General features: G+C 44.3%; 1 long non-coding RNA gene across 1 annotated transcript; it reads left to right on the top strand.

Annotated features, from left to right (window-relative positions):
• Positions 1-345: 345 nt before the first annotated feature.
• Positions 346-9,888, top strand: LOC142827030 (uncharacterized). Its single transcript, XR_012901396.1, has 3 exons — positions 346-485; positions 6,995-7,158; positions 9,732-9,888. It is a non-coding gene; the product is annotated as an uncharacterized LOC142827030 (long non-coding RNA).
• The last annotated feature ends 1,081 nt before the right edge of the window (positions 9,889-10,969 follow it).

Below are 10,969 nucleotides of genomic sequence, written 5' to 3'. Positions count from 1 at the left end.
ACTGGAATGTGCTCGTTTTATAGGTCACTTCTCTACTTTAAATTGCTTCTTGGTGTGATAGATATTTACCCTTTTATCAGATTTAATCCTTTCACTGGAACTCATTCTGTGGACACCCAAGTAGTTTAGTCTCAAAATTTGACCTGCCTATGTAACAATCACAGTTAGCATCTGATGGTTCTGACAACTAACTCCTCAGCAACACTGGAGTAGTGTTTGGCACAGGAGGCTTTAGATCAGCCTTCCTCCCCAATCCTGTGGACAAACAGGGGAAGCGAAGCCCACGCCTGTAGATAAAATAGCCTGAGGGCTTCTCTAGTCTAAACCTGGCTGCAGCAGCCTGCACAAGGGGCAATTAGCAGCTGAAGATTGGGAGAGCACAGAGAAGCCTCTGCCAAACACCCCACTATGTCAAGGCCAGGAGCAATAAGCCAGCCCTATGTCACCACCTGGAGAGTCCCATGCACTGAAGGAATACCTATGAGGTTGGATCAGCTACTTTAAAGTTGGGCAAAGCAGTCTTAATGGAAGCCAGAACTTACCTTGTATATATAACTGTAGGTTGTAGTATTGTTGCTAAAGTTGAATGGTGTGTGTGTGTGTGCTGTTGTCTCACAATGTTGTACTGAAGATAGGATTTAAAATAAATGGAGCAGTTTAAATGTGCATTTCTACATGTTCCATTTTTATTGTGACCTTCATTTTGAATTTCCTGGCTTTCAAACACTGGATTTTCTTATTTTGTTAAGCTTGATTATTTTCTAGTAATTTCTCCCCTTTCCTCCTCCTTCCACCCCACTTCCCCATGTAAGAGACTGGTAAGAATTTCCAATGGTTACTTCCTTTAAATAATTATTTTGTATAACAAAACTTCAGTTCAATACTTTTATACAGCTTTGAGCTGTGGATGCAGCATCAGCCCCTTGGAAAAAACAAATCAATGCCATGAATGTCCAGAGAACAATCCTTCTCTAGGTGCCTAACACTTATTTAATCTGTAAATTTTAGATTGGATTTTTGAACCCCAAAGAAATTATTCCAGTTAGAACTTTATGCCTATGTCATTCTGTTTACCAAATAGCACTAAAGTGAGAGGCTCTCTCATTGGTGAATGTTTTCGCATGGTAAGTACTAAGAGGGCTAGATACCTATGTGAAGAATAACTATAGCTCAATGTAAATAAATGGTGTTTTTAGAAATTAATGAGTCTGCAAATTCAGTTTATCCAGATAATAAAATCCATCACATAAAATGTACCCATCAATTATGACTTTGCTGGGTCTGTAAAAATGTATATTTCTTTGTCTGTATATCATCTATATTGAGATAATGAATATCTTCTGACATTAAGGTCATAGGTCAAATCCCAGACCTTAATACAAATCTAGGGAAAATTACCTTTTCACTGACCTGTAGTATGACCTAATAGTCCAGGAGGAGTTCAAGGCTATTTTCTCATTCAGTATGACCAAATTATATATATATATATATATATATATATATATATATGAAAGAAAGCATATCTACTGGGATTTTTCATGTGGGATTTCAAACCTGGAAATTCAAAAGGCAACATAATTGTCAATACATTGTTGTATTTGATGTTAATGATGGCCAGACCACAGTGTGGGAGAGTTATTTTCCTCCTTTTGTATTTGACAGATAAAATTTTTGCCTTTTTAGCGGCTGTAGATTCCAAGTGTCAAGTTCTTCCTAGTATATTTCTGATACAGCTTCTGGGTTAATTCTGCCAGCTATTTTGAAGGAGCTGACTAAAGGTTGTGTAGCACTTCAGTTGAATGTGGGACTCTTCCTCCTAGTCACTTGGTTTTAAAGAAGAATTTCACTGCCTTTTCTGTAGGAAAAAAACAATGTCCAACTCTAGTTATTATGAGATCTCTTGTAAGGGCCATTCCTATGGTTACAATGGGGAAGTCTCAATAACCACATATGTTTTCCACATTAATGTGATCCTTTCCTTAAAGGCTTAGCCACTACTCCAAAATGCAGGTCATTCATCCACATCTTTTTTCTTTTTTTTTTTGTAAACTTGTCTCCTGATTTGCTTCCATCCTGCTTCATAATAGCATCACCCATGTTTTATTCAATGGCCATGTCGAACAGGACCCTGTGTACTTGAGCCTGGCTTGATTTGCAAGTCTGCTGCCCTATAATGACTGACAAACAGTCCACAGATTACTTCCATTTTTATGACTCGAGTTTAGGGAAATTGAGCGTCCTAATTAGGCACAGATGTAAGGTTAAAGTGTAGAACAATCTGGAATGGTTTTCATTTAAGTCTACTTCTGATTCATTTGGTTCCATAAGAGAGTTGCAATTAGAAAAAAATATTTTGTAAATGTTGAAAGACAAGTGATGTAGAACTGATTGGATTAAAGCTGAACCCATGTGAATTTTGGTCAATTCAATTAGGAGCCACCCTCTCAAGCATTCTGTGGAAAACCTCCAATGGTTTTGCAAACTGTATTTGGATTTTCTAGTACAGAACTCTGCATGTGTTGACAGTACTGCATCAGAGCATAATGTGCAAGCATTCCAAAAAACTTTCTTCATTTTATGGGATTCATAAGGTCATGTGTATAACGGAACGGCAGAACTAGGCTCATTTGAAGTATCTCAGACTGTGTACAATACCAGGTGAGATCATTTCAAGTAAAGCAGATCTGAGTGGACTGCTTCAGTTTGTTGTTGTTGTTGTTGTTGTGTGATTTGTGTTCTAAATGGTGAGCTTACTAGAACAGGAATTGTATTTATATTCCTTGTTTGTATGTTGGCTAATACAAAGGAGGCCCTGATCCCTGATTTGGATCATTAAGTGCTACTGTTGTAAAATAAATATATTGTAATAACACTTGGTCATTAATTACAATGTAGTTTATGAAACAATCTTACAATCTGACACTCCTGGACCCAATGCCATTTTATATAACTAATCCTCACTCATGTCAGTAGTCTCTCATGTTCAGCAGGGACCATTTGCATTGGAGTGGGAGGAGATTACAAGGTTGAACCCAAAATCTGTTTCTGCATGGGTGAAGTTGAGTTGTCAGATAGCCAGGGCAAATGAAACCTAATCATATTCTTTTGAAGTTAATACTTGATGCATAGAATCCTCTGCCTGCTCCCACTTCCACTGAATGGCATGGGAATTTTGCATGGAGTACAATAGTAGATGCATCAGTTTCAGAATTTGTACCAAATGTTTTCAATAATCTTTTGTTCTGACTGTGCTGGGAAAGCAAGGTTATATAGGTCTCCTCCCATCACTTGATATGTCTATGGCTAAAACCAATGATCAGACATAAACAATCTTCTTTTGGAAAAATAATTATTTCCCCAGAGGATAGTACATTTTCATCAGTAAAAAATCTATTTGTTTTCCAGCGAGTTCTCTATTCTCTTCAGTGATGCACTGGATATGTATAGTGCCACAATTTTTTTTAAATTACATAAAAATGGGCCATTGGTATAACACTGAAGTAGGATGCAATGAAGGGAATAAATCACAGAATTGTGTTACTTGGAGAAGGAAAAGAACTACTGAGTCATCTAGTCAGGATTGTTCCCAATGCAGGACTGATGTAAAGCCACCTTTGCTGCTGCTTTCTGCAAAAGCTCTGTCTAACTCTAGCTAAGTCTGGTTTTGGCAGCTTTAAGAATAATCGGTGCTCTTTAATTATATTAATCTACAGCAACTTTTTTCTTTTTAACTTCTTAAAGGAAGTTTTTTAAAAAAACAGGCTTGCCTGCCATACTTTTCATGTGAAAACAAAACAGATCAACAATCCTGCTGAGGAAAAAACCCATACTTTGTTATCCAATAGTAATACAAGGAAAACAGACAATTATGTAGGGGATAAATATGTTAGACACATTCAATAATTTGGCACGGGTGATTGAGGATTGGGAGTTGTGAACTTATTATTAATCATATTGTTGTCATTTAACATATATATTGTGATAGGGTCTATCAGTTTCACCCCCATGTATAGTACTGAACACACACAATAAATGACTGTCCCTTTATAGACCTTTCTAAGCCAACAGAAGCTCAAGTGTTGATGCTGGCATATATAGCTCATCTCTGATATGCACTTCAGTGTGTTGGTCTTTTGCATAGCTTGTCTGTCTCAATCTCTTTATGAAAGAAACTAGAGAACAATTCCCAAGGATCAATTTATTTGGTGAATTTAGCTGACTTCTCTATTTGTGCCTTGTCCACAAATAGACCATAATTTCACAAATTTACTCACTGTTTACAGTGCTTTATTTGTCAACAAATTTCAAATTATGATTACTTGTGAATTCTTCACTGTGATATTCCTTTGGGCTCTCCAAATCCATTATTCAATATTCAAGCTACTGGACTAGTCGCCTGTCTTTCCTGATTTGATGCCTGTAATTTATTATTATTATCATTATTATTATTTCTTCATTAGCTATTATCACTAAATGAATGTCATTTAGTCATGAAACATGTGGAGACTATAGTTAAACAAAGCTTGGATACAAGTACTAAATTGGCTTTTGATAAATATTTGTATGACTAAAGCTTTTCATACATGAATATTGATGAAAAATAAATCAGAAGGGAGTAAGGGATTCTATTTCTGATTCTGGTTTCGAGGTCACCAAAATGTTTGTGAGTAGACCTGGTAGAAAACGATGACATTTTTGCAAAAAAATTGTTCAAATGTTCAACATTTGCAAATTTTCAGCAATCTCTATTTGTGAATAATTTTCTCACTATCTGAGTGAAAATCAATGGGATGTAAGCTTCTAAGTTAGATAGGTGCTTTGGAAATATCTACCAAATAGCTTCTGGAGCAGTTTTAAATTCCTTCAAACTTATGTCTTCTTTCTATTCAGATTTCCTCAATTCAAAGTCCACATCCATTCCATCCTTGAGCCAAATTTTTCATTCTGCCATTTTGTCAGGAACGGAGGTGTTTAGCTTGTTCCTTAGCAGTGCACTTACCTTCTTTGTTGTGCCTGCTAGTCCCAGCTTCCCACATTTAATTTTCTCTTCAAATGTGACAGTTCATTTCACTTGTCCTTGAACATGAGTATTCATCGCACTTAGCCTCATAAATCATGACTGGCTTCCATGCATCTCTTCCTTTTAGGGTGAAGCCCTGGCTGCACTGAAGCCAAAGGGAATTTAGCCATTGACTTCAGCGAGGGCAGGCTTTCACCTGTGATGTTCAAGGGCTTTCATGAATTTGCTTCCTCTACTTCTCTGGCATCGGCATTGCCTGTTCAGTCACTTACGCCCTGTGCTTTTCAAATACTGAATTTCTTTGTGCTCCATGTCCTTTATTCTGTGTAGAGGATAGTAACTCTTTCTCTTAAACTGTTCTCACTCCCTGGAACAGTCTTCTCCTTGTTCTCCTCGTGTCCCATTATAACTTTTTCTTAAGACTTATCCCATTTTTTTTTTAAAGTATGAGAGCGCTCCTAATCAGCTGCCTCATATTACAATATCAGACCCTACCCTTGGAGCTCAGTGGTACCTTTTCAAAACTTTTAGGGGGAAGCAAAGAAATCTTTGCCATATGGTGATGTGCATGGTATAAACATTGGGTATGTCTACACTACAGAGTTAATTCGAAACAACAGACATTATTTTGAATTAACTGTAATAGCTGTCTTCACATACAAACCGCTATTTTGAAATAAATTCGAAATAGCGGCGCCCTTATTTCAAATTAGGTAAACCTCATTCTACGAGGAATAACGCCTAATTTGAAATAGCTAATTAGAAATAAGTGCTGTGTAGACACACATTTCAAATTAGGGGGCTTCCAGCCCTTCCCAGTTCCCTCTGGTGGCCACTCTGGGCCAAACCAGGAAAACTCCTCTCCTCTCCCCCAGCCCCGGGGCCCTTAAAGGGGTAGAGTCTGGCCAGATGGCACTTGCCAGAGCCAGGTCTGCCAACAGTCTCTGCCCCTGACCCAGTGGCCCCAGGATAAGCCAGGCAGCCAGTGCCAGCCAGCTCTCCCCTGCCCAGTCCCCCAGCACCCAGGAGCCAGCCAGGGGCAGTAGATGGTGTGCATCCTCGTGGACTAGTGCAGAGATCATGGACCTCATTGAGGTTTGGGGGGAGGCCCCCAACGTCCATGATCTCCGCACTAGGCAGAGGAACACGGTCGTGTACAGCCGCATAGCGGCCACCATGGCCAGAAAGGGACACAGGCGCACCCAGAAGCAGGTGTGCCTGAAAGTCAAAGAGCTGAGGCAGGCGTATGCCAGGGCCACCAGGGACAGTGCCGCAGCAGGGGCTGCCACCTGCCCTTACTTCCCATCCCTCGACCAACTCCTGGGAGGTGGGGCAGTCCACTCCAGCCTGGGAGGCAGTGAGTCGGGACCGGAGGGCCCTGACCCAGGCGCACCAGAGGGGCCACCGCCAGCTGTTCCAGCACCGGAGTAGGAAGGGTTGTCCAGGGAGGCCATACCGGGTAAATGCCAGCACTGTCCCCTGCCCAGGGGAGAGGCAGGGAGGGAGACCAGGGACCATGTGCATGGGCCATGCCTCCCACGGATCATGCAGCCACCTGTGCACGTGTGAGCACGTGCCATGCCACCCTTGGGCAGGCGGCTCCAGCTTCATGACACCCAGGGGCTGTGGCCCAATAGGCACATGCATGTGTGAAGAGACCTGACATGCTCCCGACCCCGGGGTGGGACCCAGCAGGACCTTCTCCCTTCACACGCCCCCTCTACACAGAGGCAGGGGATATCTCCCACCTGCCTCGGCCGCACTACACATGGCACAGGGGTATGGGTGCGGTCTTGGGGTAGCTCCCAGTCCCGGAGAGAGCCAGACATCTTGACCATGGCCTCTGTGCAAGCACATCGGCTCTGACAGCACAGGGCATGGTCACCCTCACGTCGCGGGGGGGAGAGGGGGGACCCGGGGCACCATCCACTGCGTCCCCAGGGAGAACTGACCACTTCTCTTCTTTCTCTACAGCTGCACCAGCTGCTCGTGCAGGGCGCACCACCCCGCCTGGGACATGCTCCCGCACCCGCGGCCTGCTCTGGACCACCAGCACATGGCAGGAGTACTGGGACCAGCACCCTGCGAGCCCTGCACCACACCATCGAGGCCTGGGCACAGGCAGGGCCGGACGGAGGGTATGTTCCATGAGGCGTACAGCTAGTTCGGATTAGGAAGCCTAATCCGAACTAGCTAGTCCATGCCACATGTAGCTGCACGGCATGGGGTCCGACCTAGCCGGCATTTAAAAATGGCGCCGGCCGGCTTTATGCAAATGAAGCCCGGGAAATTCAAATCCCAGGCTTCATTTGCAACTCCGTATGACTACATCACCCCCCCTAGTTCGAACTAGGGGGGTAGTGTAGACATACCCGGAGGCATGGGCGAGCCGGGCAGCTGCCCAGGGCACCAACCGATGGGGGGCACCTGGTGGCAGCTGTAAGGGGTGCGCGGCATCACTTACAGCTGCCATCAGGCGCCGCACACCCGGCTTCCGCAGCGCCAGCCCGCCGGCATCCCCGTGGCGCCGGCCAGCAGCGCTCTTCCCCCCCATGGCCGCAGGGCCCTACACGGCCCAACGCGCATGCCAGCAGCAACGGCCGGGCTGGATTGGGCTGCGCTTGCGCCATGCGCCCTAGTGGCGGGCCCCAGGCTGCATGCCAGTGGCTGTAGCTGGGCCGTGCATGTGCCGTGCACTCCAGGGGTGGGCCTGCTCCCCATGGGTGGGCTCGCGCATGTGCTGTGGGCCAGGGGGTGGCATCGCACACCTGTGCCCAGGGCGCCAGAATACCTCGGGCCGGTCCTGGGCACAGGAGGACCTGCAGCTCTGCCGGGAGCAGCTTGCTCAGGACCGAGGGCTGAACTCGAACCTGCAGGCCCTGCTGCAAAGCATGGTGCCCTGTGCCGGTCCTGAGCCTGCTGCCCCCTCATCTACTGTCCCTCCTCCCACTCCTGCCCCCCCTCCCACTGCTTCCTCCTCAACCGCCACACCCTCCTCCTCAATGTCCACACCCCCCACCTCATCCTCCGCACCCTCCTCCCCATCCCCCCAGGGACGCCAAGGCCCCCTCCCCCGCTGTGCTGGGAGGTGGTTGGCCCGGCGAGACTCCCACCCCTGAGCCCTGAGTTTCCCCTCCCCCTTCTTCCCTTTGCTTCCCCCTTCCAGCTCCCTCCTCCCAGTTTTCCCCCTCCCCTCTCTCACCCTCTCTCCTGCCCTCTCCTGCCTCCTTTCCCCCGTCTCCCCAAAGTTTCATTCCCCCTCCTCAGTTGTGTTAAATAAACCCAGTTTATGTTTTTGAAAATTCGTGTCTTTTGACATCAGGAAGGGGTGGCTAGGGATGGGTAAGTGGAAGGACGAGAAGGAGGAATGGGGCATGAGCCCCCGGTGAGGAGGACTGGTGTGGCTCTGAGGGCTCCTCGAGGTGGACGCTCTCCCGCAAGGCCTCCTTGATCCTGACAGCCCTCCCCTATGGACCTCCCAGATGGCAGCCTGCAGACAGTGCAGCCAGGCTACTGGCAACATATCTACGAGACGCAGCAGAGTCCCTGGGGGCAGGTCTGGTTCCATGTTGCAGAGTGCTGTGGTGTTCCAAGTGAGGGCAAGCAGAGCACTCTGAAACACATATGCTTTGCTGTCCCTCAGCCAGGTGGTCCAGCAAGCAGAGAAACCTGAGAACTGTCTGTCCGGGATGGGGGGTCGGGTCCCTTTAAGCACAGACCTCGGATAGCCTGAGGCAGCAGCCCCACGCACTAAGTTGGACCCTGATGCCCTGTCGGCACTGGTTCCGGCCAGCCTTATCTTCGATTCAGGGTCCACTCAATGTGGATGCACTATTTCGAATTAGAAAAATGCTATTTCGATTTAATTTTTGGGTCTAGACGCATTATTTCAAATTAGCTTATTTTGAATTAACTAATTCAAAATAAGTTAATTCAAAATAACACTGTAGTGTAGACATACCCCTAGAAAGATGGATAAGAATATCTGATACTTCGTATAACCATTTTTGTATTGTGGTTGAAAGACAAAGTCCCTATAGAAGAGCCTGGGGGATCTTTCTGGAAAAGCTTTGGTTAAAACAAAAATTTATTAAGCATATTGCATGGCAAGAAAAGCAATGATACCCAGCTCTCCTGAAGCAATAGTGTACTAACCACTACAACTGATATTGAGTCTAATTCCTCAGCTGAGTGTGGAATATGAACTGCTCTCTCTTCTCTCTACATCTCTGTTGAATGATTATGCCAGTTCATTTCAAAGGGTGGTGACAATATGGATGGATTTTGTATGACACATTAGTCTCCCCCCCCCCCCCCCCCCAGCTATCACAAACAATGAAAGGTCAATTTCTTGATAGTGCATTGGAGGTGTGCCCACAAATCCCACTAACAAATCAAGTGTGGTTGGCAAAATCATTTTCTAGATGTCTTGCTTCAATTACTGAAAAACCAAAATGAGCTGGATTTTAAACTGTAGAAGGAAAAAGCAAATGACATAACTGTTGAGATCTGATTTGGAATGAAAGATTTTATTCACTGTTTTGGAAGTGTGGAGTGTTTATTGCACTCAGATCAGTGGATTAGAACACTCACTCGGTACTGATTTGTCTCTAAATCTTCTGCGGTGACGCCAGCTTTTCCTGGTTTTGTCTGTGAGGAAGGAATGCCCCCAAAAGTTGGCAAAACACGTTTTTCCCTTTCTGTTTTGTAGAATCAGCAAGTATCCTACCAACCATCCTGACTTTCCACTGATTGATTCCACCAAGCCATCTGGCACCTGAAATGTGACAGGTTATTTTTATTTTGGCTGTAAAATAAACACATTTGTCACTTCTTGGGCCTAATACTCCACTCCCATCTTGTGTGAACTGGAGAGAATCTGATGCATTAGTAACCAAATGTTTCTCATTTCTTTATGTAACTTAACAGCAACTGTTGCCTGTGTTGAAAAATAGACAGTGAGGCTGAGATTTCACTGAGAAGTGTAAGTCTCATTCAACAGCAAAGGGAATTAGGCTCCTTAGTGCCTCTATCACTTTAAAAATGGAATTTAGTACTCCAAGGCTCTCTACACTACCCTGCAGTTCTGACTAAAGGGTATGAATAGTGATGAACTACAGTGCTGCACTGTAACTCCCCTGTGTAGATGCTGCAGGCACAAACTAAAAGGTTCCAAGTTTGCATTAATATAAACTTATTTGAAGAGGACTTTGATAAGGTAAAGTGGGAATCTTTTAATTCATGCCTGCAGAAGTTACACTGTAGAATTTTGGTATGCTGTTATTTTTTTTTTGTTCTGCACTGCTGTTCTGACCATCATTCATAGAGCCCTGTGCGGATACAAATTTTGTATCTGCAACTTGCATTTGTGTCACACAAATGAGCCACGGATATCTGAATCCACATCCAGCAGATGCAGATACCCACAGATATAAAGCAGATATCCACAAATTTGCAGGGTTCTAGATATAAAATTTGTATCCGTATCCGTGTCCACAAAACATTACCTTCTAGAAACACTGAGCCGGATATTCATCCAACTTAAACTGATTTCATATGCCTATAAATCCATTGGCATCAACAAAGTTATCCTGGGAGGACATGACTTGATTTTTGTTTGTTGCTAGTGACAGAAGGAACAAAATAACCAGTGTTATTATGATAAATACTTTTACCCTGCAGGTAAACAAACTAACAGATTTAACTACATTCCATAATGCACCATCCTTGCTTTTTGTGTTTGTTCATTTATTATTTCACAAATTCCAATTGTTTGCATTGGGTCTCCCAGTCTTTAGTGGAGCTCTGCTATATATTGTCCAAAATTAATAGATTAATCAAGAGCTTATTTCAAGTTGATTTTAAAAACTAAGGCACATTATTTTGTCAGTCCGACACATATGTTGGTGGTAGCTAATGATATCCATACTTATACCAAGCAGGAATAAA

This window comes from Pelodiscus sinensis, chromosome 1 (assembly GCF_049634645.1).
Source record: "Pelodiscus sinensis isolate JC-2024 chromosome 1, ASM4963464v1, whole genome shotgun sequence".
Classification (NCBI taxonomy): domain Eukaryota; kingdom Metazoa; phylum Chordata; order Testudines; family Trionychidae; genus Pelodiscus; species Pelodiscus sinensis.
Note: the sequence above shows the minus strand (reverse complement) of the source record. Positions and strands in the feature narration are given on the sequence as shown.